Below are 27,050 nucleotides of genomic sequence, written 5' to 3' on the forward strand. Positions count from 1 at the left end.
GCCCCCGGGGGAATAGAAAATGACCGGATTGAGAAGAGACAGAAGCTGTTTTTACGCCGACTGTACGATGAAGGAATGTCATTCTGCTTTAGTGTTTAATATGAGAGTTACCAACACAGAGACACACTGTTAAAATGGTAGAGATTACTTTAGGAAAACATGTGCAAGTAAAGTTTTGAGATTCAGTGAGGTGCCAAGAGATAGTCAGCATTCTGAAGGGAAATATTTTTTTAAGTTTTTAGGTTTTATGAAACGTGCATTACTCATGAACGACAGCAGGGCGTCAGAACTTTTACAAGTAAGTTGTTTAGAGACGTCCAGCTACCTACTTGGTTTTTACTTTTTTGAGTAATTATGCACTTTTAAAAAAAATCTTTTCTTCAACATTTTGTGTAACAACTGATTCCAAAACATCAACAGGTTATTTGGAATAGAAACTGTAGTGCTGTGCAGGTTATTGTTGTTGGACGCAGCCTAAAAAGCAAAGCTTTTCTTTCCTTCTTCACGGTGTTGCAAGATTTGTCTTTAAACAGGCTAGACAGAGATTCGGGGCGGCAGAAACAAAGAGAAGAGAGAGGTAACCAGAGAGTAATTCGCTGACAATGTCTGTGTTATATGGGACACCAAGTGCAAAATACGATCATCTAGGGGCAGGTGAATTCCACTAATGTTCAATCATTTAAGAAGGATCTGACACGGCTTTAATGGAATATTCGTCAGCTCCATGATATAGAGAGCCAAAACATGGATATAAAGACAGAATGTAAATTACCTCACCTCTAGGGATTGGGAATTAGTAACTATAACTCATAGTGATCACATGCATTTGGACCGGACTTTTTCAACAATATTTTATGAGATAAAATGGAGATGAGAGTTTCTGTTGTCAAACCCGTGCTGGGGGAAAAAAATAAGAAGGAATGATCCAAATTATATGAAAGCTTAGACTGAGTTGACGTTAATCACTCAGTAGTGCTGGGTGTTCCTAATCATAAAACCATCTTTGTTGTCATTATTCATCTGGCATAAAATGCTGGACTGTTAATTTAGGCTCAGGATTTTGACAATAGGCGGTCTACAAAGGGCTTGGAACGCACAGTCTCCCTCCCATTTGGTCTTTCAGATGCTAATGAGGGAACTGTTTGGGGTTTACTGGCCTGGTTGGAAATGATTTAGGGTGACACCGGTGCTCTGAGCCTTTATGTTTAGGCTGGCCGCGGGGGCTCATATATCACCCTGATCATTAATCAATTAGCGTCTCCTAGCCACCTGTCGGACACTTCGTCGCACAAAACATTCCTGCCCTTGGGCAGTTGCTAGACGATGATCATCAGTAGCATCGCTATTACCTTGCAAACCCTGGACACCCTGCCCCTCCCCTTTATGTTAATACCCTGATGGATTACATAATCACACCCAAACACTGCAAAGAAAACGGCAACAAGAGAAGAAAAACTGAGTGGAAACCACCACGGTGGGTTTTTTTAAAAATGGGTGTCCTCCAATTGAACAGCAACCTTTTTGACATGCCCTCCGCTGTAAATGAGTGTCCTCCAATTGAACAGCAACCTTTTTGACATGCCCTCCGCTGTCACCACCAGAACAGACAGGAATGGATGTCAACCTTGAAAGAGAATCAATAAACTGACAAAAGTGCTGAATGCACACCACTGCTGAGGCCTCTGCTGTTTTAAACGCCTCCAGTTGGGTATTGATGGTTGTTAAATATTGATAACATGTCACAGTATTGCCAAATGCATGCAAGATGGAAAGGTTTAAACTCTAAGTGACGTCAAATAAAAGTCCAGAAAATTATTTTGCTTAAACATGAACATACTGCTGACTTTCAGTAAGTCATCAAGAAAGTAGAACCCACAGTGGTTTTCTAACAGTTCGTTCATGATGCCTTATCCTAGACACAAACTTTTTTGTTGACTTCCAATTTTTGGAAGACACTAAAATAAGTTGGAAAAAAAAAGTAAAAGTTACATTTTTTATTTTTTTATGACCTCGTTTGTTCCAAAACATGAAGCTTTGTGATCCCAGAAGCCGCAAGAGAAGCTGTGTGGTTTGAGTAATGGCGATGAAAAAAAATGTCCTCAGTGATTTCCGTTTAACAAATGCCCTCTGCTAAACTGCGACAAATACAATTTTTTCTAGTGAATTGTATGTAAATTTCAACTCTCGTGCAAAGGCCCTCACTGCCACTAGTAAAATCTCTTTTTCACAGCCTTGCTTCTTTGACAATACCCAACTCCCACTGCCCTCCCATCCAATTCCCAAAGACCCTTTACATTGTCACACTTTTTTGTTATTTGGAACTAATTCTTAAAAGCAGCTGAGGAGATAAGAGCCACTAAAATTAGAGTTTAATCCACCAACCCTCAACGTGCAGACATGGAGAAAGTAGATTTGTCAAGCTTTGATTTAGCAGTATTCTTCCATTATAAAAGTACCACTCTTCATGCAGCTTAGCAATAGGGAATGGCTCAATCAGTCTCCTGTGAAACATTTAAGTGAGGAAGGATTGACTAAAGGCCTAACTGTGAACCGACACAACCAGGCTTCATGCTGGTACCATTATTACTTTGTCTACATTGTTTTCAAGCTCGTACTGCACTCTTCAACTCTCAAGTTCCTCCGTGAAAATGACATTTGCCATCCATTTGTAAAGCCTCCGATCAGAAGAGCTGTTTCATTGGGGTGCTGCAGAGAATCTGGGCCACAGTGTTGGGTGTGTTAAGTGTGTAGCGCAAGGCTGGGCACTGCAGACAGGGAATTTTTTTCTTTTAAATCCAGCCAGCTCAGGCGAGGAGCCAGATACGGACATTATCAGGTGGATTTCCAAAAGAACAAAAGCTCCTCTGCTATTCTTTACAACACCAGTGAAAAACAGACTAGTGTGTATGTGCATACACATTCACAGTCCCCTGTCCTTGGTATTTCAACCCAATTCATTTTTCTGGGAGATTATTTCTCTGATAATCTCACACTTTCTTTTATTTACTTATCTCTTGAGGAAGCTCCAAAAACCGCTGCAACATTAGAAGTGCAAAGGCCAAAAACTAAAAGCGAGGACATGCTGAAGAAGGCATATCTGTTATGGCATACTGTATCTAATCACATTCATAACATACAGCAAATGCATTTCAGAGGCCACAGGGCCAAATACCCGATATTTTTGAAAAGATAAATCTGGAGGGAAAAAAAAATTCACACTTGACTGCAAACACTGAAAGTGTATCGTTGTTTGGCTCAATATCTTTTGGTGGACAGGTGGTGCAGAAGGGAAAAAAGCTATTGCCCAGCAAGATAAAGGCTATCCACAGGGAACAGAAGCAAAGTGAAGACAGGAGGAAGGAGTAGGGTGATGGGCGACAGGCCAAAGGCTTGACCTCTTAGGGTCAATAGGTGATTAGTAGCATTTATCATACCTACACAAGCCTCTAAATGAGAAGCCAGACAGCTCCTCTCTGAAGGATTCAGACATTTGGATGTCAGAGACTAAATGTAGGCAGAGTCCACTACTGGCAACCAGATGCCCCGTGTTTATGACAGAGACAAATGTTGGAATCCTTAAATGGAAAAACATGGCATGCTGGCACATAGCAGCAGTGAACCATTACATTATTTTGACGATTTAACGAGCAGAGCCTGGATCGCATCAGAGGTTTTAATACCTGCCAATGCCAATATAAAAACATGTATTTCATGCTTCATAAGAAAGGCTAAAAAACAAGTTTGATTTGATAGGAAAACAATTTTTGGATGATGAAGGGGCTGTGGTTGTGGTTGAGGGGGAGGTAAACAGAGCTGTGTATATCCTGATGAAAGCCATGCAATGTGTATGAACGCAGGGGATCCACGGAGCCGCAGCTCAGCCACACCGACAATCACAGAGAGAAAATTATATAGAAGCAATCGGCCAGATTTGGCAAACACACTTCATCTTGGGAAGTGCTTTCTGAGAGAGTGTGGCGGTTCTGCGTTGTTTTGGTGACATGAACAAGTGGACCAGAGTTTGAGTGGGCATCCTGGGCCAGAATCCAAACAACAATGAAAACAGGCTGTTGTGCGGGAAGACATTTAGGAAACATTCAAAATAGATATCAATCAGGAAAAGATGACACTTATAAAACAAACACTGGCTTCTTGTTTGCCATTTCATAACTTCTGCATGGGCAGAAAACCCACAATGATTCTACGACGAATGAAATACTCAGAAAAAAAACAAACAAATTAGAGATGGCAGACCATTTTCATATCCCACATCCTACGCTAGAGCACAAAGAAAGACAGTTTTCAGTTGCAAACACAAGCCAAGATTCTGAGCTCTCATCACAACTATTCAGTCATTTGAATGAGGCAAAATTATTTCCCTGAAATTCATAATTTGACAATCGGTTCTACTTATCCTGCAGTTTTAGCAGGACTGTTATCCCAGCGTCCTACAAGAAAAAAAAATTTTAGTGGACATGTGAGAAAATAGTCCAATGACATTACAGAAGAATGAGATCCATGAAGACAGTATCATGGAATTGGGCCAAAAATATAATACTGGGAAAACAAGTCAAAGCAGAGGAGAAATAAACAAGCAAACTCTCAGCATCACAGCATGTTGTTGTGAGAACAGCAGTAGATAAAAACAGAAAAGCAAGAACCAAAATTAGATCATTTTGCTGTTTTTGGATATTTAAATTCTACTGTGAAGGTGCCTGCTTTCATAAACCACCGTTAACATAATTGTACCCTTCCTTTAACAACTTAATGGCGCTCATTCTGCACTGGAATGATGACATGATGTACACCTGTTTTTAATTCACCGTTTCATTGAGCCAGATGACCTGCAACAACAACACACAGGCATTCCATCATCACCACTGTCATTCTGCTGTTTGCTAACAGTTCAGTAAAATTGAAGTTATTAACGCCAAACTAAAAGCCGAAAGGCAAGAAAGCACCCTGTTCACATGTGTGTATGTGTAACAATGGGCAGAGCTCCAGATGCTGTCGAAACTGTTTTCATCTTTTTTTCCACATCTCTACCTCCCCTACTGTCTCTATTTGCTGCTAAACGACACCCGTCATCTTTCTGCAGAGGGACTGTGTGGTTTCAGAGAGGCGACAGATGGGCGCTACAGAAATTAGCACCAATGTGTGAACACAATTGTCCGACAGCCCGCATTATTGTTGTCATAGCAGAAAATCCTCATGTGTTGTTAATAACGGTAACAACGGCTCAGTTCAAGCCGAGCATCAGGAAACTCCTTGTGGCTCCCGTGTGCCAATGGTAAAGTCCATTTTCTGAACATTCCACCCAAAAATAATCTCTATTCCATATCTCCCTTTACAAGGTCTAACAAATGTCTGAGTTCAGCCTCAGTAATTCATCGTAGCAGAAAGCTTGACAGTGTTTGTGTTGACTGAGAATGCTGTCATTTGCTGCAGGATGTAGTCAGCTAACAACAAAATCTTGTTGTTCTTAGTTTTATCTTAAATGAGGTGTGTCCGAGGCTGGTCTGCCAGAAGTGCACTGAAGCCATTGAGGCATTTTTAATGGATTATATAAAGTTCAATCTCCTTCCAATCCTTAGTCAATCCTTAGATATTGCACTCTGATCAACACTGGAACCTGTTCCCGCAGCCCGGCGCTGAGAACAAACTGTAAACATAAACAGGAGCTGGATTTCCAATCAATATTTTCCAAACAGACAGCCAGCGTTAGTGGGCAAATCCAGTTTGGGTGCAGAAAGAGATGTTTGGCTATATTACTATGCAAGTTTGTACAGGTCTACATTTGAGATGTGAGTGTTATGGATGAGGATAGAATATCTGCATGCTTTCAATGCCCACATAAAACAGTACACAAATCAATTTGTTGTGCAAAATGGTATGGAGCATCATAGTATGTGTGAGAAAAAATGTGTAATATACTGTGCTCCATAATGAATGACACCTGGGGCCAATCATACATCCCTTTGTTCAGTTGTAGATAAAAAAAAACAACTGAATTGTCAATGAGCACCAAATTGATTAGGCAGTGACTAAGACACCCTGGAATGGCTGATGTGTATAAATGAGCGGATCAGCAAAAATTACCCTGGATCACAGAGTAGAGCAGTACAGAAAAATCTTCTGGAACAGAGTCAACACATTTCACACACACCGGGCCTGGAAACAACACGCTTGGGGCTTCCACCTTCATTTAGATGAAAATGGACCTCCTCGAGAGGAAATAAAGCCATTTTTAACTCCCCCTCTTGCTACGACACAGCCTCCTGTAATGTGCCCAGTCAATGGACTGAGAGTTTATTCAACTGCAGGCAGCCCACAGCACTGCCATAAGTAATGAAGGGCAGCTCACATGAAACCCTAATCACCATTGTGCTGTCACCCAACAGAGAAGATTGCTTGTTTAATTTACTGCGTCGCATCTGTCTCAGTTCTGCACAATTTAGCTTCACAATTTCTGGGCACGTACTCCAGGTATTTATCAATAGGCTTTTCACACAATGCCATGAATCAATAAGAATGCATTGTTCATGCATCTAAGTCTGCGAGACTGTGTGCACAAATGTTTTGGGTGGCAATGTGTATCTGCGCCATGTACAACAAACGGGAAAGCTGCAGCTTGTGCAACAACAAAGGCTGGCAGAGAAGACGCCATCAACACTCAATAACCAGAGCTCATTATTGGCCATCTACACATACTTCATTACATTACAATTCCATTAGCATGCATTCATTTGCATACTCCAGTCACCCTTTTACGGAGGCTGTTGATCATAAATGGCAGCCATATGCTGCCTTGGTGCACCATATTACAGAATTATTACTGCGACACAAAAGGCCAAGAAAAATGGAAATTGTGTTGACATGAAATGAAGTACAAAACCAATCAGAGAAGCTGCCTTTATTGATAACGTCTCACAGAAACACTGACTGAATTGGAATAATTTGCATCCAGAGTTGGTTTCTCTCTGTCAAATGTTGCCTAGTTTGCTGGATGAGATACAGTTCACAAATATTCATACATGTGTTGCAAATACGGTTTATTTATGGGCAAACTACTGACACAAAAGGATGTATTTAGTTGAAGACATGAAAGATTAATTTGTTTATGACACCCTGCACAAAAGGAAAGTGCAATGAGCCATAATCACATTTTGCTGCAATGTTTTTGGGGCGTTGTTGTCATGATGCCAACTCCTGCAGCTGCACAAAGACGAGTGCTGTCATCTAGCAGATTCTGCATTGCAACATTTCAGTATGACAGTGATTTGGTGTGATGGGCCTTCTGCACTGTGATGACAGCTCATGGAAACAGAGTAAGTAGCAACAGCTCACTAGCCACATAGATGGTGGGGGGGGCAGAAACAGGATCTTGATGCTAAGTCAAACACGACCAGTTGGTGGTTTGAGATAGAAGCAACAAGAGTAGCATTATCTCTCTACTGTGGTCACTTCACGCTGATAAATGTGGTCTTAGAGCTCCAGCTAATGTGCAAGGAGCTGCAATATACTGTTGGCTAACACACATGCACACACAAGAGGCTCAACAGACAGGATCTATTCCATTGAAATGAGCGTGAAGATGCTTTTTTGTAGTAATATAACATCTGGCATCCCTGGACATTTCTAGGTAAGTATTTAAAAAAGGAATTAGGAATATTATATTAAGCAATTTTTAACTTACCCAGAAAAGATTAAGACTAAATCACTTTATGTAAACAAAGTAAATAACAAAACAAAGGGCTTTGCCATTGTAGGCAGTCAACAGTTTGATGCAATGCATAGCTGACTGCAGACACAAACTAGAAATAAAGCAGTGCTGGTAATATCAAGGAGCATTTAAGGACAGGCTGCTTGTGGAAGTGACACCAACTAAGTGGTTAAATGTCTGACTCCTGGCAGGAGAGGGTTAACTTAGCAGCGCGGCAATACAGCACAGGTCTAAAAGGAATATTAGCAGCATGTCATTCAGTACAGACAGAGAAAGACCAACAGGAAACTGCGAAATTTGTGCTCAACGACACAGATGCCCTCTCCAAATTTGTGCTGACAGAGATAATAAATGAATGTGAGCAGATTAACATGAAAATTGCCTAAGTTCAAATGTGTCTAAAAGTGTAAAGAAAATCAATGTGAAGAAACCACTTATGAAATACACACCTTCAGGGCCTCAACAAAGTATTGAGTGACATTTTATTGAATTCTGTCCTGCAGCTTTTGAAGACAGTGCTTCGTCTGCAGCGTCAAAACATATTCATATTCATAACATACTCCTTCCATACTGGAATGCCACAAAGAAAACAGATTTTCTGTTTTCAGAGAATCCTACAGAAACTCGACATTTTCTTATGAAAAAAATACAAAGACTGCCTGCATTGTCAAAAAAATGAAAAGGCTTATTTTCATTGGTAAACTATATGATACAAGCTGGTGTAGTGGTGACAACAGCTGACTCAAATGCAGTCCCAGGATCAAAACTCACTGCTGAGGTTATGTTGCATTGACTAATGTAATTTTTAAGAAGTCCTACTGCAATTCTGCTCTAATCCTTGATTTACGTGACAAAAGGCAGTGAAAATGAACTCAGTTCAAATGTGGCTAGAAATATAAAAATAAATAAGTTAGAGAGACCAGTCATGTGATAAATGCCTTTCAAGGCCTGACAAAGGCACGTGTAAAATTTCCTCACTTTTACCCATCAGTTTTCAAGATTCGGACAGACTTTCCTGTTCCAGACAGACAAGAATATGAGTGTAATCTTTTGACGGGGGCATAAAAGAGGAGGCCGGAGAGAAAAAGAGAGATGAAAAAGAACAAGCAGAAAAGGGGGTGGTGTGCAAATCCAATTTCTAGTGACAGTGTGCTTCAGTGAAGGAACATATCATCTGTCAAAGCTAATGGCAGTGTCCTGGGGAAAACGAAGGAAAATAGAATAGAGACCATTCATTAAGAGCAGAGGGGTGGGGATATTTTGAAGCCACCGGTTGGTTCCACTGTCTCCCTGGGAAAATAAATATATACACAAACCATTATTTATGCATTTATGATGTCGCAGTGCAGCCATGAACAAAGTTCTCATGCTACCCTGATAGCATTAATTTAGATGGCCGAAGAGGAATCTGTTTGCAAGGAGCTATCACTGGGAACAAGGTCAGCCTGGCTGCCTGGTAGGATGGCCGCAAAGCAAAGAGGCCTGGCCAGTCTGCTCTCACTGAGAGCTGTGGATGTACTCAGTGGAAGCAATTGATACCATTGTTTTATGGAGAGGAGGGTGAAGAGGGATTATAAACCAACAATAAGACTCTTTCACTGAAAATGTCAGCCGTCATGCCGAGAGACTGTCCGACTGGGCAGAGACACTTTTGTAAAAAGCCAAGGTAGAAAAAAAAGTGTGGAAAATAGTATGAAGCTGTGTGACACGGGCAGTGAAACTGTGACATAGGCCAGAACATTCCCATGCCAAATGGTAGAAATGCTATTTCAAACATGGGACAAGGGGATATTGGAAACTTTTCAATGCAGATCATGTGAGAACAAGTCAAAGAGAAACACAAGGCTTTCAATTTATGGGTCTTGAAGAATCTGTTTCTTAAGAAGCAACACAGCAACCGTGAAGATGAATGGAATGTCCGAGATTTCAAGGTCACCAAAACAAACTGCAGCTTGAAACACATTCCAAATCAATAACCAGGATAAGAGGTTATGTGAGTCTTCAGCTTAGCCTCATTAGGAAAAAAGGAGACAAACGTGGCCTGATTCTCCAGGCATATTAACACTGTGATGAAGCTAAAATAACACAACCGGCAATCCACTCTGGGACATTTTATCATGAGATTTTACAACAGAGAAATGCAGTTGTGTCTCTGAGGGCTTCCATAACCCCACTGGCCTTGGACCTCTTTAAAATCCCATTCTGAAGGTATGAGTTGAATACGAAGACCAAGTCGAAGCAAGGTGCCCTACTGCTTTAAGGCTGAGATGAACCCAACTTATTCTACCACTCTGACCTGATTGCTCTCTCACTCTCACAACATGAACACCGGGAGCCGTGCACTCTGACATGTAAAGATTATTTAATACCATCAAAGCCATAAAAAGAAGAATAAAAGGAAAGAGGTGGGGGCAGTTAACCATTCTAAGGACTGCAGAATAGGGCAGTCGGGTGAGCTGTGGAAAAAATCAGAATAGAGAATCAGTATGCAAAAGCCATCTGAGGTGAGCAGAGCTCCCACATCCCAACATCACAGCGGCTCCAGAACTCACCCTAAAAAAATAGAAATAAATAAATAAATTAAATCCCACTTGGCTTTGGCTCCACACGCCTGGTATCGGCTCCCACCCTTCTTCTCTCCCGCTTTTCCCACACTCGCCCCAGTCCCGAAGGCAATGACGACGTCATAGGGCACCACAGCCAAACCACTGTAATATTCCAATTTATTTCTACTTATTCTGACTTCTGACAGAGTTAGAGTCTGTTCCATTTTATTCAAGGCTGATTTTTATTTATGCAAAGCTGCTTTGTTCCATTGGACATTCGTAACGGCTCCTCTAATAACCGTAACTTAATTATTCTTAATGACTAAATCTATAAAACGTAAAGCAGCAAGCATGAGCTTCAAAACAAGTTCCAAACAGTGAGCCTGCTGGTTTCTTCTATAAAAGAGAGTGAGATTGGGATTCGGCGGTGTGGGGTTTTCACTTTAAATACTTTCCTCTCCAGAGGCAGAGCTACTCACAGTCACAATGTGACAGTGGGACCCGGTAGAGGTGTTTACCATTAGGCAAGCATTGGGTGACATCTCCAGGGTCCCCTGCCATTGTGGAGAGCATGTCTCATCTGTCAATGTCTGAGGAGTTTGTGCTGCATGGCCACCGTCTCCTGAGTCAGCGTGACTTGTTAACAACACAAGAGGAAGTTGCTGTGCTGGAGTGCCGTGCAGACCACTGCAGACCAAACCAAACTACACCACCTGATGCTCTGATGACATTTTCAAACAAACCTAGGTTCACAGATACATCCAGACATCAACATATCCATAAAATCTTGTCTCAAAATGCATCTTTTTCATTCAGCTTATCTGCAGTTTCACTCCCTTGTGATGCAGGTTTATGTGTTCTTTGTAGAAGATATTATCTTGTGACTGAAATTGAACCGATTTGCCTGATTCAATGACATACTAACCTGAAAACACACTGCGCCAAATCTAATGTGCCATGGAATTTGATAAAGGTCATTCAGAATCGCTAAATTCAACAAACTCAAATCTAACGTGCCATGGAATTGATAAAGGTCATTCAGAATATCTAAATTCAACAAACTCCACAGACAAGTAAGAGGAAACAGAATTTGGCAAACGCCCAGTAATCTGCTCATAAATATCTCTACAAGTTCCAATCCAACCAAACTTTAATAACTTCATCTTTCATCAAGTATAGTAATTTGTTCCACAGATCATAAGCAAAACAAATTGATATCAGGACAAAATGAGTGTTAAACCATGATGACACAGAGAAAGCCATGCTCCTGTTGTTGCCCATCAGAGAGGATTCATGATATCATAAAAATCTTTCAGCACTGTGTTTTTACAGTACATCTCTGGAAAATGTAACCCTGGATTTTTGCAGTTCTACATTTTTTATGTTTTTTCGCAATATAAAATCTCTTATGCAGCAATGACATCGCGTGAGAAAAAATTACTAGAACTGAAGATTTGGTTGCATCATCCCTCTAAATTCCCTCGCTTGCTCTTTACAGCTAACAGATTAGAAATAATTTTCAATTACAACTTTATACCGTTCAGGTGACTTAAATCCAACAGTGAGGCAGGGAATACGTTTTTAGAGCTGCATGGGCGTGACCTCTGATCAGGTATTATCAGGACAGCTGGCTAGACAGTAGATTAAAATAATTACAACAAAACACTGATGATTAATATCAATGTTATTATCGCAGGAGACACTTAAGCAGAAAGGTAAACAGACTTTGGTGCAAGCCTTTCCATTAATAAAATGAAATTTAACTTAATCAAACAAAGAGATTAGGTGACAGTTTCGGAAAACCTTCAGATGCTCCCAATTTCCCACTAAGGAGCTGGTCCTCCAATGCATCCTAACATTAAGGTCACAGGTTGGCAGCGCAAAGGGCATCTTATACTGTTCTCCCAGCCCAAACCTACAGAAAAGTCAGACTTCGCTGCCATGCATGCAATCAAAGAAGTTGTGAGGCTCATAAATCTGAAGCATCATAAATCATTCAATAAATCATGCAATAGGGAATGCGTAAAGCACACAGAATACTCAAATTAGAAGGAAGCAACTAAAGAGTACTTGTTAATGCACTAAATAGAGGGTAATAACCACTGTAATCTGTGGTTTTACAATGACAACATTGCACAAGATATCACAGCGTGTTTCTGATACAGCAGGGTGTGTCATTCAAATCTTATACCACAGTCCTGACATTTCATTAGCAAGGATCAAAACACCTAGAATTACTACATTATCTTGACAGAGGGATAATCAGGGGTGTGAGCAAATTAGGAGAGACGTCTTGTCAGTTAACAGAGCTGCTTTGAAGCTATATTTTTACTCGAGAAGAATGCATTAGGGTCATTAGGTTTCCAGCTCTGTATTGGAACACATCAGAAGAATGCAGGTTGTGGTTGCCCCTATGTGAGGTATGCCTGCTCATCCATTTACAGTACACTGACACAAATGTGGGTGCCTGAAACGACGTAGAAGTAGACTGTGCACTGGAGAAAAGTTCACCTCAAGCCTAAAGCAGCAAAAATTCCATGAAATATTCACAATATTCCCATGCAAAATAACGGATTTCTCAACATTCCGTTGCACTGACGTTGCAGATACACATCGGATCGGGTACAGACGCCTGCACGCACAACACACACACACACACACACACACACACACACACACACACACACACACACACACACACACAGTTGCATGAATGTAAATGTCAAGCTAGATGGCTAGCTGGTTGGCTCTGGTCATCAGCGATGAATTACGTCCCTACTGTATATATAAGGGACTATCGAGCAGAGAGAGTTAGCATTGCATGCTAGCTTTCCAAAAAGATGTCTCCATTGAAAGTAATACAGTACACGGAAAAATAAAAAATAAAGTTGTTCTATGCAACAATAAGCAACTTCCCAGGAGTTTAGAACTCTCTATCAGTTGTCATTCCTGAACAAGAATAACGTTTAACAACACATTCAGACTCGAAACATGACGCATTCCAGCTATATATATTGTAACAGCTACACAGAACCGGACCTGGCCCGTGTCACCTAGCGCTAGCGGGCTGTCAGTGACAGCGGATGGCGCTACCTGGACCTGTTGACTCCTCCTCCCGGTCCCCTCGGGCTGCTGGTCGAAGTTCGGCAGCGCAACTGTATCTCTCCGCTGTGGCAAACGTCACTTTTCTTTTAAAACTTTACTGCCAACTCTCAAATCTGCAAAGGGTGGCTTTAACGACAAAGCAAACGGCTTTACCTCCTCCCTCCCTGACTTCGGCAAAACGAGGGTACGACACTTTATTTCGCTCCTCAGCGAGCTGGCAGGATTGGCACAGGTCTCGCGGAGGGAACCATTGCAGTCACGCTCCGAGGCGGAGGAATCCGACACCGGCTCTGACCCCGCCCCTTTGCTCCAGCGAGGCCCGGCCCCTAAATGTGGACGTCCTGCTGCTGTCCGGGTGTGCTGTGCGGAGAGACGGCCGGAGCACATCTGGATTACTTTCACAGAGTACTGAAGTCAGAGGGGAATGAAGTACTCATACACTTGAGTAAAAGTACTTCAGTACTTTCAAACAGTACTGAAGTCAGAGGCGAAAGAAGTACTCATACACTTGAGTAAAAGAATTATAATCATTTATCCAGAATTTGTTCCCCTAATTTGATCTTTTTTTCGATTGATTTCAACTGAGATTAATATGAACTGATCTGTAACATGACATTACATTTATAACATCTATCCCGATGACAGCGTATATCATCAGTGGAACAGTTCACTGTCAGAGTTAATAAAGTAGTTATGAATTCCTTTCTTGCAATGGTTGCTTTGGTTTACAGCGGTGTCTTGATGATCTGTCAGCTTTATGGGATGAGAGCAAGAAGGCAAATACAAGATTTAATTGAAATATTTTTTTCCTTTAGCTTGAAGATATATCGTGACAAACAGCCATTCATACATTCACACCCAAAGTCACCAACTCACCTATATTACATTTTTGGTCTGTAGGTGGAGGTTACATGCACACACCACACAGAATCTTTTTATTGAGAAGGGACAGAGTTAACCACTGTGTCACATGTCACCAATAAATATCATTTTAAATTGTAAAGTGAAAAGTCCATCCATCTGTCAAATACACGTAGTGGACTACAGGTAGAAATGTCCTTATTGTCCTGAAAGATAAAAGCAATGGAGCAAAAAAACAAAACAAAACATCAATACTCCTTTTTCTATTGTCTGTCTGTCAGCTGAATACACAGTTTATTAACCTAGAAAAAATTTCTTTACACTTAACCTGCAATTCGAATAAATGTTGTCTCTTGGGAGGACATGACTATGGAACCTGAAATATTTAAAGAATCAGTGTGGCCAAACACAGCAGAGTGTGTTGCAAGCCTACTGAAAACAATGCAAAGCATAACACTGATTTTACACAAGCCTCAAAATGTGTGTAATTTTGGGAGAACTGAGGTTACTTTGCTTTTGCAAGGAAAATGTTGCATCCTGAAAATGAGACATGACAATTTTTCAAAGACTTATACACATTTCAGACTGTTAATAACCACAAACTAAATCCTTCATCAATCATCTTTGATAGAGCCTTTGTAAGAACAGTATACAGGATCACAGAGTGTTCCTGAAGGTACTTTACACTTCTCTGTAGAGCTTTTGATAAATGTTCATCTGTGTATCATGACAGGACATCAGAGAGCTAGAGGACAGTCAAATTTTATTCAAATATGTATTATTTGTATGAAATTTTAAACAATCTGGCTCATCCACCATTGCGTGACTGAGTCTCCCTGTGCTGCTGACGTCACCATGAAGGCTTTAAAATATCTTCCATCTCAGAATGTGGTGTACCCTTTAGGTACTTTATATCTGGGAAGGAAGCTTTTTCTTTTTTCTTTTTAAAGCTGGGCATTTTAATAATTTGGTGCAAAAATAAGAAAAACTCTTTCTAACGTACGTTTCCAAATATTCAAGACAAACTAACAGTAATTTCATGGATGTGCAAGGCCATATGAATCTGTGTATTTATTCATCAATAAGCATAAAATAAATTGTGACTACTTTCATGATAAATTAATTTCAAAAACATGAATAATTCTTATACTTCTATTGAAAGTGTTAAAGATGTGGTTGGATCTACTGTTTTGGCATGAATTTAAGCCCATTAATCTAAGCAGTGAAAAAAATATCAAAACTGTGCTCAAAGACGGAATATAAAGTTTTCAGTATATGCTTAAAAAACGAACAATCCTTTCCTTAAGACTGGGTTATGAGCTGTTACCATGAAAACACAAAAAAAACCGAAGGAAATTTCAAAATAGCAGCAGGCACCACTCCAGCATATGGTTGATGTGTATATGCACAGTTTGCTGAGGACATATAAAATAGTTTTAAAGTTATGCTGTAGAAAAAAAGCACTCGACATTCAAAATAGACCAAGTTGAATATTTTTCCCCATGTGAAAAATAAAAATGTTAAAAATCCCGAAAGACATCACTCCGGCATATGTTTGATGAGCTGCCAAATTCCATGAAGCACAGTTTATGCCTTGAATAAAATGTGGATTCAGACGTAAAGAGCAGTAGCTGCATCCCTATCCTTAATAAATGTGTATTTATAGATAGTTTTAAAGATGTGATTTAAAGCTGTACTGCAATCAATGCAGCTGTTATATGTAACTATAAGCTTCAATACTCATGTACATGCATGCAGTGGTATAATCTGAGTGCATCTGTTTGCATGTTTGTGTGTGAAGGTTGAGTGCCAAGGGAAACCACAGCTTCTCCTCAGTGTCTCGCTGCTACACTCGATAGCTTTTCACCTCAGAAATCAAGGTTTTATGGCAGGTGGACTTTGTGAAACCCCCTTTTCCCTTATGATTAGTCAAAAGGCCAAAGACAGATAGTGGCAGACTTTGCCCCATGTCACCGGCTGCTCAGTTGCTTTTCATTTCAAGCAGCAGTAGCCTCCTTGTTTTCCCTACTGCTTTTAAAGATTTATACAAAAGCTGTGAGTGACACTAGGCTGTGTCAGTTGTCACACACCACAACAGCAGTGAGGAATTTAATCCTTGAGGGTTGGTTGTGACACAGGACACACAGGCATGTGAGAAATCGTGGACCGCGAGAGACAAAAAATGCCAAAAATGTGCAGTGGAAGTAGCTGCTGTCATAGCAGAATGGTAGAAGAAGTGGAACTGCCTTATTTCACTCCCTTCTGACAGATGGAACTGGTGACCGTATGTGTGTGTTCTGCATGTGCTCATGTAAACCGGACAGCCTCTTTCTTGCTTGCTCAACTACAGTATGGGGATTTGTATTGTGTTGCATTGTGTTTCCTCTACACATCTCTAGGTTGGATAGCAAGGCCTCTGGGGTCTCCTTAGCCCAGCTGCATCCTCCGCTCGAGGCCAGGTTTACACTGGAAGTTACTGGAGTTGAATCTTAATGGATCTCCAGTCTAGTATACAGATATAATGTGCATTTCAGCATGTGACGTATAGTAGGCATACATGTGATGCGGGAAGGACTGTAAAAAAGCCATGTAAGCACAGTGTCAGGCTTGACACAGCAGTGCAGTAAGATAATTGGGTTTGGACATAAAGACTACAAGATTTCTCAGTTCTTCCATTTATGTACGTATTTATTTATTTGTTAAATTTTTTTAAGAGTGACTACAACTGATGGACAAATTTGACTCTGACATTAAAGATTAAGTACAATGTGCTTACAGAACATCTGCTTTTGGTGAGCAGAACATTTATCACAAACTAGAGGTATTTCTTTTCAAATGGGGATGTCTCTTATTGATTTCTCCACTGGGTTTTAAACTGAGGATGAGAATTGTCCAGTGGGTCGTATGAGTCACTCCTGACATGATACACGGGCTCAAGAAAACAATCCAAACTGTAGACAGACTATTGCACATGAAATGTGTTGCCTTGCTCTGTCATTGTCAATTGTTGGATCATTTATCAGCATAACAACCTTAAAATTAATTTGATAGGAAAGAAGGCAAGATCAAAATTAAATTCCCCTTTGCCTGACTTAATACATACCCTATCCAACCCATAATGATGGGTCACAGGTCAAGATTGCTTTGCTGCTTCCTACTCGTTGAAAAGATTGATGCCAATGCGTGTCAATGTATTAAGTGTGAAGGTGGGCTGGGAGTTGATTAACTTAGTGAAAAAAGATTAGAACCAGGTGGAAAAAGCTAGTCGGGCTCAGTTGAAGGGTATGCTAACAGTACCGCTAAAAGCAGATAGATTAACATTTGCTCTACTATATCATTACAGTCAAGAGATTTAATAGAGACAAGGTACAATGTCTTCATCTGCCTTAATCCTGTGAAAAATCTGATGAAAACTAAAGATAATAAAAATGTCGGAGTAGATGGTCATTGTTACAGAACTGTAGTAGGGTGTCACTCTCATGTTTCATTTTTACGAGGCACCTGGTGAACCCCATAACAGGTGCTCTCAATATCCGCCTTTAAATGCTGGGTGCCTGTTATCCAGTGTGAAAGTCCAGTGCTATTTCCAAAGCATGGTAACATTAGCCAGCCTGATCAAGGCTTTCACCCCTAGCATGTGGCCACAACCACATGTCATGGTCTGGTTCATAGAAAAAAAATGAGAGGGTAGCAGAAAGGCCCTTGCTTTGCCTGCAGTATCACCCACACCAGGAGAAACATTTCCAGTTCTCCAAATGCCAGTGGGGGAACAATCACAGTGCAGTGTTTAACACACCAGAGCAACAAGCAGAGCCTGAAGCCTGTGAGAACAGAAGTCTACCAGCGATCCTTGGGTATGGGTTTGGAGAGGATTTGAGATGTGGTGTAAAAGCGAGAGCTGTGAAGGTGTCAGGGCTTGGTGGTCGATCGTCTTCTGTAAGTCCCTTGATTTTTATCCAGCCTGCAGCTGCCTTCTTAAAACTACACATTTATTTGGAACTCTCAGCAGCCATCCATTCATCACTCCTTGACTCCCCTTTATTAGCTTGTCACCCTTAACAGAGTGCAGTTGTGAAACAGTTGTGCAGCCATAGAAAGTGCTTCATGGTAAGAAAGAAGAGGACGCGGCTGTTTTTCTACCATAAAAAAATAATGAAGATGAAGATATGCATGCTCAAAGGTAGCTGCCAGTAGCTGAAGGCACCCCTGTGTCTGTGAGTATGTCTGAACAAGAGTGCTGAAAAACTTCATGGCTCTCATATTGGTTCACTTTATGGCGATAGGTTGTGAAGTATAAAGAAGAAACGAGTCGGGGGGGCACAGATGAGATTGTATCAGCCGCATGGTAACAGTTAGTCAAGCCCTAAACGCTGCTTTGAACTGAGAATAGCTGTTAAGAAGCAGCTTTCACTCGCAACACATTAGAATAGCATGCCACCAACATGCAAGAGAAACACACATTTCTTTACACAATACCTTGCTCTACCACTGCAGCCAGAAAACACGGACGGCCCTGCCTACCCACCCTTATCCTGGCTTAATCTCACCTGCAAGAGAAAAAAGCCATTAAACAGTCTAATTTTCTCGTTCTCATTTTTTCCCCTTTTGGCAAAAAAAGATGATTTTTCAAACCTCTGACAGCCGAGCCTTTCGCAGGATTTAGTCCATCTGAAAACATGTGGTAAGCCTTGTGGAATGTTTCAAATGATTCCCAGATGTGGGCTGCAGACAGGTTTAACCCATTCTTCTCCTGCTCAGCAGCAGGGAGGAGGAGTATAGAAGACCTTGCAGGGCGAAAAGCTGAGCAATATCAAGAAACGTTTATCCCTCTCTGTCGATTTTTGTTACTTTCAAAGCATTAGGGCTCACTGAACTATGACTTAATGTAATTTGCCGTAAAGCTAAAAACATAAGTCCTCTTATGCTGCATTACCCAAGAATAAAGAATGCCGTTTTTTCCAGATGACTCAGCAATTGCAAAGACCTGGCAAAGTTAAGGAAAATACCTCTAAGAATCGTTCATACCCCTGACATGATTAACTTGTCTTTGCATTGCCCAACAGACTATTTTTTTGGCTCCTCTCCCGCCGCAGAGCAATCAAAGCAGAACATTTCTTGTGTATCGGCTCAAAAACATTGTCTCTCAGGGCATTTAATAGTCTGCTGAGCTTCACCAATGCCAAATAAAAGAAATGCAAGACTAAAGCTTACTTAATGCTTCAGTTGAACTTCATCAATGTTTACATGGTATGATTAACCCAAGGCTTAAAAACAGAGTTGCTGAATTCCTTCATGAAGGACAGAGCAACACTCCCAAAGATGGCAGTTTTGATGAGATAGGAAGGGAGGTAACAGAAGACTCAAACTACTAAACAGGGTGGAGAGACTGAGTTGTTTAATATCCTATGAGCAATAAACTCAAATAACCCCTATCCCAGTTCTCTCCTTCTCTCTCTCTCTCTCTCTCTCTCTCTCTCTCTCTCTCTCTCTCTCTCTCTCTCTCTCTCTCTCTCTCTCTCTCTCTCTCTCTTTCTTCAGTTCTGCCAATCCATCCCCTCTGTCTTTCTTTCTTTCTTTCTTTCTTTCTTATTCCTTCCTTCCATACTTCTCTCACCAGCCAACCCAACTGTGAAGCAGTTGTCCAACACGCCCATCATACTGCCAGCCAGCTTGTTGGACTGAGTCCCAATGTTCGCAATCATAACAGACAGATAGGCTACGTGCAGACAGCTGATAGAATTGCACTAAGATTGGGGGCAGAGTGGCAAGCAGTCACTCTGACAGCAGGTTTGTGAGTAAGCGAAAACAAATAGGGGTGCAGTCAGAGAGGAAGAACTACGGCGGGAATAGCCTTGTTCTATGAGGCCCTTAGCAGGATATCACAGACCGTATGAGGCCAGAGAAGGCTGGGAAACATTGTTACTGCTTTGAGCTTCCACATGTGAATGCACCGCAAAACCCCCTTTTCCTTTTGCCTCCCTCCCACAAGCCTCCCCAAGGAAAGGCCAGTGTTTTAAAAGAAGCAAAAACAACTGCTAATTCCAAATTCTGTTTTTTATTTCTAGATGGGAATAAAATAGACTCTTCCTTCCTTAGCTGTGCCATGTTGAAAGCAATAGGTTGTGAAGGCCGGGATCATATCCGGAAGGGATTAGGCTAAATGTGATATGGGATTGTATTTGTGGATCTTTCATTTCCAACTTTTTTGCTTCTTCTTATCATGCACATGAGTGGAAATGGAATATGCATGAGGAAAACAAGTGCTGGATATTGACAATTAAGACAAAAAAATTTGAGTCTAAGGTCAGGGGACATCAAATTTTAGGTTACCTGAAACCAGCAGAAGCTCTTTGTGCACAGAGATTGTGCAGTGGTTCTGTAACAAAAACCCTTCTCTATGCCATATTTGTTGTTGTTGTAGTTGTTTTTTTGTCTCAGTAAAGAGCTCCTGGAAGCCATGTCCCTGCAATTTATGAAAATTTAAAAATTGTTCTAGCAGCCAGTAGCTGCTAGCTGCTCTGATAGATCTCCTAGTTTTGGGTCTCACATTTCTAGTCAAGACGTCACAACCCTGTTTTGACATTCCACCTCGCTGGCTCACATTTTTAAGGCAGGTGTTGATTTGGTGCTGCTAGTGCCTCTGCTGCCAGCTCATAGGTGGAATAACATTGACTGCCTTTGGAGCATTTATACAAAAGGGCTACGTCCAATAAAGAGCAGGTGACGACAGAAAGTCACTGCCGATCTGTTGACCGCCAAGAACCAGTTTCACCATTTTCTGCAAAGCAAATAACCAAGACAATAAGTTTTTGCTGGAGTTATAGTTGCAACATACTACACACTGAGTTGATAGGTTCACCAGAGCCACAGTAGCTCCTAAAAATTAAATATTCTAGATTTATGTTCAGCTAACAGTCATGTCTTGTGATAAAGTCATGCAACATGAATGAAACATCCTCTCAAAAAGAAGCCAATTTGTCTGCACAGGGCCTGCAGACCCACATTTAAAACTTATGTTACAACCCCTCCCTCCTGCTGTGTCTTCCATATTGGATCATTGGGGTGCCAGTTACCAACATGTTCCTCTTCCCAGCATCTCATCAGAGAAAACCTAGAGAGTATGTCCCTTTAATTAGACCGCCCGTGAAAATAATGGTGCATTAATGACATTTCTATGGGGGCCAATGAGCTGGAACAACAGAGGGAAGACTAAATCACAAATCAATTCCAACAAATGTAATTAAGGTTTAATTAGCCTCTAGGGTGTCACTAGAATGCCACTGAGGGGATGATGTGAAGGAAGAGAGAAAGAGAGAGGGGAAGTGAAAGAGAAATTTTGGAGAAAATAAGATCGTCATGGATCACAGAAACATGTCGGTCCTTTAACCTACCTCGTGTATAACAATAATTAACAACAGTCTGCGTTTATTGTGATTGTGTATCATGCTTGGATATGATAATATCACTTAATGGTTTACATGCTTTGATTAGACTCATAAGAAATTCTTGCATCTGTATGCTAAATGTGTGGCTCTTGGCACGTGCCTCAGCGGTTTAAAGGGGAGTGCTGATTTAAAGGCAACACTTCCAGTGTGGAGCCACAGAGTCAGCGCTGGGTAGAGAAGTGCTAATTCTCTATAAAAACAGCAGCGTGTACGGTTAGGCCCAGCAACATTCTGGTGTTAAAAAGAAAGGAATGGAAGAAAAAACAACAGAGGGGGGAAAAAAAGAAATGCAAAAACCACAGGGAGGCTTAGGGAGGACTGGTGCGCCTCGCTGGATGCCAGATCACACAAACACAGACTCTCAAGCCAATAAATGAGCTTCATAAACTGCAATTAAAACCCTGGGCACTAATTTAGTGGAAATGGCAGCCTGTAAAAAGTAAAGCCCGTTAGAGAAAGGAGGAGACGAGGAAGAGAGGGAGAAAAGAAAAGTTGTGGACTTTTTAGTTTAGATTAATTTAAATCATAACAGCATTATACTTTTTCATGGCTGGTACCGCACACCAAAAGAAAAGACATTCATGTGAAAAACTTTAATAAACAGCAAAGGCAGTCATCATACACTATCCCTTTCCACACACACAAATACACACATAGACACACGCACGCACACACACACACACACACACACACACACACACACACACACACACACACACACACACACACACACACACACACACACACACACACACACACACACACACACACACACACACTTTCACTTCACACACACCTACACCTGCTGAAACCTCTCTTGACCTCCAGACAGGACTTGATGTGGCTGGATGGGAGACGTCTGTCGTGCCTCTGCCTTTCAAAGATTATAAAATTAGTATTATATACACCACACACACACACACACACACACACACACACACACACACACACACACACACACACACACACACACACACACACACACACACACACACACATACTGTATACAAAGACATATACAAAAACATAAGAAAACTCAATATGAGAGAGAGCGATCCCATTCCACAAATACATCTCTCTCTCCTCCCAGCCAACACAAACAGCTTAATATGCTTGTCAGGTCCATGTGCAGCCCACATTACAGCTGGCACAACTGTAATTGAGGATGAGTGTTCATGTCATGCAACCCACTGCAACTCTGTTGGATAATGTTGTTGATGCTTTTTCGCTGCGGTGAAGAGTGATGGCATGGAATTCGATGCTGGAAAGCAGTGTGTCTGATGCAGTCACTGTGTGTGTGTGTGTTTGTGTGTGTGTGTGTGTGTGTGTGTGTGTGTGTGTGTGTGTGTGTGTGTGTGTGTGTGTGTGTGTGTGTGTGTGTGTGTGTGTGTGTGTGTATTCCATGTAAGCCCACAGCAGCTATTTCTTTACACAGGATGGGTGGTTTCAACACCTTTTCCTGGTAATAACTGCTGTTTGTTGTATGACCTTGAGCCGGCTTGTCTTCACCTTCGGTAAGAAAAATCACACGCTGCAGCTTTAAATGTAATTGATGCATAGTTAACTTCTCAAAATGAAATGTTAATAAGAACGCTCATGGATCACACCTGTAAGCACAGATATGCCAAATGAATGCAGTGCAGTGAGTTTCTTTGAGCTCAGTGGATTGTTGTAGACACCCCACAGATGCTTCAGCCATGTCGTCCCTGCACCACATCCCTTAACTATAAAAAAAACTAAAAAAGCAACATCATGTGCTGTGTTGTCTTTTTTAATTGCTTATTGATTACTATGTCATGCTGTGACAAAAGCAGAAGAAACAATGGAGGAAAACCCACAAGTGATGAGAATTGAGGGGTGTAATGCTTGGCTGAGCGGGGACCGTGAGTGTAAAGTAGACTCTGCTGGAGAGTAGATAAAGGAGATTCTTTAAAACATGCTGTACTTTGGCTCACAGAAGGATGTCCAGTTAAAGAGCATGCACTGCCATTTATTTTCTTATTATAGACTTTATTTCAAAATCAGTAGTATATAAAAGGAAATGCGCCACACTGGTTGTGGGTACTGAAGTTTAAAGTGTAGACTTTTATCACCGTTTGAGTCCTCCTTTCTGTCTCTCTTTTGGTTTCCTGTGGGCGTCACAGTTGCATTGATACTCCCCTGATGATGCATGAGCAGTCACACATTTACAATAAAACACGAACTCGACTTGCTTAAGGGAACAAGTAAACATGCTCTGAGAAATTCTTGTAATTCTTACAGTATAAAACATGAACAAAATTCTGCTTCTGATGAAAAAAAAGTCATTATTTTGTTTCTTCTGAATTTCTTATGAGAAGAAAGAAAACAACAGTTTCAAGATCAACTGAGCTTTGGTGCAGCTTTTATCAGATCATATACTTTCAACCCCCTCAAGCAAGAAATTACTTTTTCTAAATGAAAAACAGTACTCCAGTAAAAGATGCTCTACTTCTGATCATTAATAATGAAGCTGTAGAGCTGAAGTTACAGCGTGACTTTTACATATGAAGGCAATTACATTAATATAGTGTAGATAGTCACCAGTTTCAGTCTCTATAAGAACAGAATTGCTGCCACCGTGACTCATTGCATGCAGTCACGCAAATAGGAAATAATACCCACATGTAACCATCAGTCAGGATCAGGGGTTGTTCATCTGTGACTTCTGCTTCTTCTCCCCAGGGTTACAAGGTGGAGAAAAGCTGAGAGTAAAAGACCTTGAGGAGGAACCATAATCCTCAAATGTCTCCAAGTGATCCACGAGGAATGAGCTGCTGATCTGATCCAAATGAGGTGGAGAAAGAAAACTCCTTCATGCAAACATAGTAGAAGAAACAGAGAGACAGCAGTTTTAACCAAATGGGGATGAACAAAAGCACTGATGTGGAGCGTTGCCAGGATTAGTATAAGCTCGACATCATGGTTTCAATATTGGACATCAAACTGGGCATCGAGTGTAGATGAGCTACCACAGATTATTCTCAGTTTTCATTTTAATTTAGCACAAATATATATAGTATGTGTTGTCTTTGCAACACTGCACAACTATTAATGCCTTGAGTTCACAAAATGTGAACATCTTCCGGTTCTTTCTGCTACAGTGATGTTTGTCTGCAAGACAAATGAGATGGGATAAGTGTGTGAGTGAGTGCAGTTTCTGATCTAACTTTTTGGATTCAGATACATCCCATATAAAAATAAGTTTAAAAAAAAAAGCTGTAGTACTGTATCAGTACTGATTGGGATTCTTAGTAGTTCTTATTAAAATATATTGCTCTGGCTGTAAAATAATACAATTTAGCTTCTAAATGGAAACTTCTCCCAATGAGCAGTTAATTACTAATAGTTTGATTGTTACCATAGCAATACTTGGTCTATCCAGTGAGGTTACTGGATGGCAAGCTAGTATGAACATACGTTTCATGTCCTCTCATTTGACAGATAACATATTGTTGGGCTTCCTGCAAATAATCTACATCTCTTGTGAGAGGTTCTTTTGAAAAGTTGAAGTCAATCTGTAGACTCATTGGTGCTGCAAGTCCTGCTGTTTTACAACTAGGAGCAACGGAGTAAAGGAGAAACTGCAAGGCTGTTGGAAAGTCCATGTAAAAACCAACAGGAAGGTGCATGAAAGCAGAACAGGCCGGCATAATTGTTGGCACGGTCAGATCTGTTTGGAGCTCAGTGACAGGCACAGAGATTAAGGTCACACTGTCCTGGTTGGATTAGCGCCAGTTGCTACGTGACGCTCATGGATCACAGCGCTGTATAGATAGGCTGCCAGATGTTGACTTTTCATGTTTTTATGTTTTAATGCCACTGGGTTGTTTAGAATGCACTCATATCCTGGTGCATTCTAGCACAATCCAACCCAAGCCGATGAATCACAGACATACTGACACAGTTTGTGAGAGAGGTTGTTGTGCTGCATACGTTTTTATCATGCTATCTTTTAATATTATGAGGTCTGCAACCTCTACAAACATGTTAGTAAAGGCATGAAGAGTTGAGCAGAGACAATTGCACTTAAAACAAACTGTACAGAAGACACAGACCAGAATTTACCACCTTGAAATATGCTTCCCGACATAATGCAGCACAAGTTCCTGTGACGCAAACACAGTGATTTCCCGTTTGTTGACTATACCAATTGTGTCTTATATGGTCCACCTCATCTGTCAAATGAAACAATGTTACCCAATGTCATGTCAGATTAGTTTTACTTCTGTTACGACTTCCCATAACCCCAAGGGGGTCTCTTCATACAATAAAATTAATAAATAAAATGTAAGTAAACAAAGTTAAATTAAGTTTATAGTGATATGAAGAGTTGGAAAAAGAAACCGTATCTGAAAGGTTGGATAAAATGAAAACGTCATCCAGAATATGCAACCTTTTTCAGCGAGAGATCCACCCCGACACAAAATATCATTGAGTCTGTTGACAACTTTTCATCAATGGTGGAGGTAATGATCTTTCATCACTACATTACATTCATCATGCAGTAGAAGAATGGAAAAGAGATAAAAGATGCAGACAGTTAACTAGCCAAGCAGGCAGCCTCTGAGGAATGATTGAAAATGGGAATATAAGTCTACATTTCTAGACAGTGACTGGCCTAGTTAGAGAGAATAATCCTCTCTCTCTCTCTCTCTCTCTCTCTCTCTCTCTCTCTCTCTCTCTCTCTCTCTCTCTCTCTCTCTCTCTCTCTCTCTCTCTCTCTCTCTCTTTGTTTGCTCTCATTCTTCATCACCACTTGTTTGGAGCAGCCGAACAAATCATGCAAAGTTAACATGAAGGTTGTGTTCTCGGAGGTCACTGGATCTCTCACAGAACAGCTGACCTCTGTGCTGGAGGGAGGAGGGAAGCTGATAAACCCGCCTCTGTAGAGTCTTAGTGTCATTACTTTTCCTGGTATTTTTCCCAGTCTTCCCTCATCCCCATATCCACCTACAGTATTTTCCGCACTATAAGGCGCACCTAAATGCCTTTAATTTTCTCAAAAACTGACAGTGCGCCTTATAATCCAGTGTGCCTTATATATGAAAAGGTTTGTTTGTTTGTTTTTTAAATGGGCCATTCATTGAAGGTGCGCCTTATAGCCCAGTGCGCCTTATAGTGCGGAAAATACTGTATATATCTCATTATTTTGATAGTCCCTCTTGCGTCATCCTTCTATATCCATCCCTTTCTGCAAGCTTCCTTTTTTTGTCCCTCTGCTTGTTGGAAATGGAAAGGCAGCCTGTGGCTTGATACTGCAGCCGTCATCAGACCAGTGGAGTGACACAAGGTGTGCAGGCTGACTGGACTGACCAAACAACCAGAACAAATCAAATAACTGTATCAACT

General features: G+C 41.0%; 1 protein-coding gene across 5 annotated transcripts in view; it reads right to left on the bottom strand.

The window, feature by feature from the left end:
- Window positions 1-13,700, bottom strand: part of raraa (retinoic acid receptor, alpha a) — a 126,057-nt gene extending 112,357 nt beyond the window's left edge. For 3 of the 5 annotated variants that reach the window (XM_068305100.1, XM_068305101.1, XM_068305102.1), the window contains exon 1: window positions 13,363-13,700. The gene's annotated coding sequence lies outside the window, so the exon portion shown is untranslated. The remainder of the gene's footprint in view (window positions 1-13,362) is intronic. The other 2 variants (XM_068305103.1, XM_068305104.1) reach the window with 1 other exon arrangement.
- Window positions 13,701-27,050: the final 13,350 nt, after the last annotated feature.

This window comes from Antennarius striatus, chromosome 21 (genome assembly GCF_040054535.1).
Source record: "Antennarius striatus isolate MH-2024 chromosome 21, ASM4005453v1, whole genome shotgun sequence".
Classification (NCBI taxonomy): domain Eukaryota; kingdom Metazoa; phylum Chordata; class Actinopteri; order Lophiiformes; family Antennariidae; genus Antennarius; species Antennarius striatus.